This window comes from Rhinolophus ferrumequinum, unplaced genomic scaffold, assembly GCF_004115265.2.
Source record: "Rhinolophus ferrumequinum isolate MPI-CBG mRhiFer1 unplaced genomic scaffold, mRhiFer1_v1.p scaffold_58_arrow_ctg1_1, whole genome shotgun sequence".
Classification (NCBI taxonomy): Eukaryota; Metazoa; Chordata; class Mammalia; order Chiroptera; family Rhinolophidae; genus Rhinolophus; species Rhinolophus ferrumequinum.
In genome coordinates this window covers 859,171-864,130 of record NW_022680423.1, presented here as the reverse complement: position 1 = coordinate 864,130, position 4,960 = coordinate 859,171, and the positions used below count along the sequence as shown (strand labels likewise).

The window sequence follows — 4,960 nt, the reverse complement described above, 5'->3', positions numbered from 1 at the left end:
GCCAAAATAGTTCTTACAATGGCCCAGGAAGGGAGGTGCTACTGCTTTCCTTTGTAGAATATTCTAATGTGTCTTACTTGTGTAACAGTCAAAAAACGTTTTTTTTAAAAGTTTTATTGGGGAATATTGGGGAACAGTGTGTTTCTCCAGGCCCATCAGCTCCACTCTAACCAACTGAGCCATCCGGCCCCCCCGGCCCCCCCACCCCCCGGAAGCTCAGCATCAGCTCTTTGTCTTCAGTCTAGTTGTGGAGGGCACAGCTCACTGGCCCCTGTGGGAATCAAACCGGCAACCCTGTTGTTCAGAGCTCGCGCTCTAACCAATTGAGTCATCTGGCTGCCCCATAAAACTCTTTAACCATGGTATATTCTTACTGAAAAATAACTTATTAATCATTCTGATTTCAAAAGAGACCTATTACTATTACTACCGTGTTTCCCCGAAAATAAGACCTAGCTGGACAATCAGCTCTAATATGCATCTTTTGGAGCAAAAATTAATATAAGACCAGATCTTACATTTTGGGGAAACAGGGTAGCTAACACCAATGTAGTATTGACTATGTGTCAGGCACTGTTCCAAGTATTTCACACACATTTAAGCCTCACCACGACTCTATGTGCTGAGTACTATTATTATACTCACTGTACAGATGAAGAAACTGAGGAACAGAAATTGCCCAAAGTCACATAGCTAGTAAGAGGATACAGAATAAGTAGATGCAGAACAATATTAACAGACAGACACTGTAAGACGCTATCCTAAATTCAATTAACTGATTCATGCGCTTTTCCTTTTTTGTGGGGTCAGAGTAGGGGAGTGTCTGCTCTGCTTCACCTTGGAAAGCTTTCCCTGGAGCAGCTGACCTGCCACCTCTTCAGATACTACTCCCTCCCTGGCCCATGTCAGATTGGAACAGGAATTGAGCTGCCCCATCTTTGATGTTATTCCTTCCTCAAATGTCTTGGTGGAAGACTGGGGAAGGCCTCAGATGGAGCTGGGCGGGGCTGGGCCTACAAACCTCACCTCCCTGCTCCAAACTGGAGCTCTGTGCACCAGGCCATTTGCGTCCAACAGGTCAAAAAGACCACTGCCAAGGCTCCTCTTCCCCAATCTCCTGCTCCTCAGTAAGAATATCCATCCCCCAGGGGAGGGGCTCTGGTGTCTTCCCGGGCGATGACAGTGTGTCTCAGTCTCAGTGCAGAGGATTCTAAAGGTTACACAGAAGAACACATGCAGGGTCTTGATTCAAGTCAGTGTTTGCAGTGGCAGCACCTCAAATACCTCATCTGTACAATGGGCTTGAGAAAATAATAGTACCTTTTAGGAGATTTGGAAGATTTCCTGTGTAAAATGCAGTATATGGCACATATGTTAAATAAACTTTGGTTATTACAGGGTCCAGACTCAAGATTAAAAACTGACTTTGCTTTACTCTTTGGGTCACCCAATTCACTTTCCTGTTCAAAATAGTCATAAAGTTCAGTGTATCGAGATTAGCGTGAGGCCTTTATCTCCTAGCTTGGTCTACAACTCTATGCTAAGCAAGAGAAGGAGAGTGGAAGGGAGCAGGAATCTGGAGAGAGCAGATAGGCCTGGGTACAGACAGCGAAGTTGTCCTAGGAGATAAAATGTTTAGCCATCTCCAGGTGAGTCTCTGGATACCAGAGCTTGTTAGAAGCCTTTTGTCAGCTGGCAGCAAGCCAGGGCCTGTTAGATAACTAGGCAATCTCTGATGGGACTTCCAGAGGGCGGCACTGCTCAGTCACAGTGAATGGCATTCTCTAGACATGGTACGTTATTCTCCTTCTGGGTGGCAGTTTACAGACTGTTGGTGCTGGGCCACCCCTGACCCCCCACCTCTCTCAGTGGCCTGGGGTGCAGCAGCAATAGTGAGGCCTCAGGGACTGCAGAAGGAACATGGGCTGTCTGCAAGCTCCCAGGCACCATGACACTGCTCTGCTACCTCCAGAACCAGGACTTAACCTGGAAAAACTGCCCTCTCTGTGGAAAACGGAGGACCATGTCATCAGTGGATAACAGATTCTCTCAAAAGGGACCCTGTGTCCCTTCTGTGACCCCATGAGATTCCCTCATCCCTTCAGCCAGGTGTTCTGGTCCCAGAGCTCTGCATCAGCCCCTGTTTTTTCTATAATAAGGGTCCTCAGGGTAGACCCTTCACCCTATCAGAAGATCAACATGGACCTGGCAGGCGCTCTTGTGAAAATGCTGACGTGGGCTGAAACCATTGGCCTCCATTTAAATGAGCCAGTCAGGCCTAGTGAACTTCTAGGAAACACTGAGGGTTATCCAAACCATATGAAATGCTGATCTGCTTTGAAAGAAGTCTTTCAGCCACGTGCACAAGAAAGCACCTGCACGTGTGGAGAGTAGGTAAACAAAACAAAGGCCTCCACTGGAAGGCAAGTGGGAGTCCTGCCCCCTCCAGGCCTTGGCTTTGAGGAGTGAGACAAGGCCGAGAAGAGGTCACAGAGCCCATCCTCCCCTGCATGGGGCTGTGGATCTTGCTGAGCTGAATTTACAACCGGCAGCTCAGAAAGAACCAGCAGTTCAGAGCTTGTCTCCACCTAACCCGGGCCTATAGGTACACCCACACTCTCATGGGCCAGTTTCTACCTGAAACTCATGGCCTAGGCCATGAGTTAGACTCACTAGGGCTTTCAAAAATACTGATGCTTGGGTTCCACCAGGAAACTCTAAATGGGGTGTGGCTTGGGCACTGAGAATTTTAAAAGCTCCTGGGAGACATTAATTACAGCCAATGGGGTCCACACACACATGAAGACAGCAAGGGTCCTGGGAAACCCATGGAGGCAGGCATCTGGGAGTGAGGGGCAGCCCTGGAGTGGGGGCTGTGGTGGTGCTCAGGGACTCTGTGCCGTGGCTGCGATGGGTGCAGGGCTGATGAGAAACTACTAAACTTCCTGTGGAAGTGAAGTTGAATTTCATAAGAATATAATGGATGGAGAAGAGAAAACCCATGGTGGCTATGAAGGCCCTGATGCCATGTATGTCTAATTGGCATCTTCGGATGGTCACAAATTTATTGTAAAAAGAGAATGCATTAACATAAGAAACAATAAAAACTGTATTGAGTGGCTCAGGTCATTTTGCTGAGAACAAAACTAATGAAGTCAATTTTAGAGAAACCCGGTCACATGTGCTATCAAAAATATGCATATATTTTACTTACAAGGTTCAATACACTAACAGCTCCACAGAGATACCTGAATTCCCAATTTCACAGGAACTGCTAATGGCTGCAAGTTTCCTAGATTATTAAACAAAATTATATATATAATTATATATATATATATCTCCAAAACATGTATACACATGTTAATAAAGGGAAAAAAAATTACACTGATGGTAACCACTTTGAGCACCCCTTGTAATTGCAGAAGTCAAACATGACTTGTATTTATCTTTCTGTTTTTAAATTTATTGGGGTGACAATTGTTAGTAAAATTACATGGATTTCAGGTGTACAATTCTATATTACATCATCTATAAATCCCATTGTGTGTTCACCACCCAGAGTCAGTTCTCCTTCCATCACCATATATTTGATCCCCCTTACCTTCATTTCCTACCCCCCACCCCCCTTACCCTCTGGTAACCACTAAACTATTGTCTGTGTCCATGAGTTTTGTTCTCATTTGTTTGTCTTCTTCTTTTGTTGTTTTCGGTTTATATACCACATCTCAGTGAAATCATATGGTTCTCTGCTTTCTCTGTCTGACTTGTTTCGCTTAGCATCATACTCTCAAGATCCATCCATGTTGTCATAAATGTTCCTATATCATCTTCTCTTACCGCCGAATAATATTCCATTGTATATATATATATATATATATATATATATATATATATATATATATATATATATATATATATATATATATATATATACCACAACTTCTTTATCCGTTCATCTATTGAAGGACATTTTGGTTGTTTCCATGTCTTGGCCACCGTAAACAAAGCTGCAATGCACATTAGAGTACACGTATCTTTATGGATAAATGTTCTCAGATTTTTTGGGTAGATACCCAGGAGAGGGATTGCTGGGTCATATGGTAATTCTATTCGTAATTTTTTTTTTTCTTTTTACCTCCTCTTTTCATTTTTTTTTTTAATTTACTGGGGTGAAAATTCTAGTAAAATTACATATATTTCAGGCGTACAATTCTGTATTACATCATCTATAAATCGCATTGTCTATTCACCATCCATAGTCAGTTCTCCTTCCATCACCATATATTTGATCCGCCTTACCCTCATCTCCCACCCCCACACCACTTACCCTCTGGTAACCACTAAACTATTGTCTGTTTCTATGAGTCTTTGTTTCTCATTTGTTTGTCTTGGTCTTTTGTTGTTTTTGGTTTATATACCACATGTCAGTGATTTTTTGAGGAACCTCCACACTGCCTTCCATAGCAGCTGCACCAGTCTGCATTCCCACCAACAGTGTATGAGGGTTCCTTTTTCTCCACAGCCTCTCCAACACTTGTTACTATTTGTCTTGATGATAGCCATTCTGACTGGGGTGAGGAAATATCTCATTGTGGATTTTATTTGCATTTCTCTGATGATTAGTGATGTTGAGCATTTTCTCATATGTCTATTTGGCATTTGTATGTTCTCTTTGGAGAAATGTCTCTTCAGGTCCTCTGCCCATTTTTCAATTGGGTTGTTTGTTTTTTTGTTGTTGAGTTTCATGAGTTCCTTGTATATTTTGGATATTAGTCCCTTATCGGAGGAACTGTTTGCAAAAATCTTATCCCATTCAGTTGGTTGCCTCTTTATTTTGTCGATGGTTTCTTTTGCTGTGCAGAAGCTTTTAAGTTTCATATAGTCCCATTCGTTTATTTTAGCTTTTACTTCCATTGCCTTTGGAGTCAAATTCATAGAATGCTCTTTTGAACCCAAGGTC

The 4,960-nt window shown here is 43.0% G+C and overlaps 1 pseudogene; it reads left to right on the top strand.

Moving 5' to 3' along the window:
* Positions 1 to 2,979: 2,979 nt before the first annotated feature.
* LOC117020047 (elongin-C-like) lies at positions 2,980 to 3,304 on the top strand (annotated as a pseudogene).
* Positions 3,305 to 4,960: the final 1,656 nt, after the last annotated feature.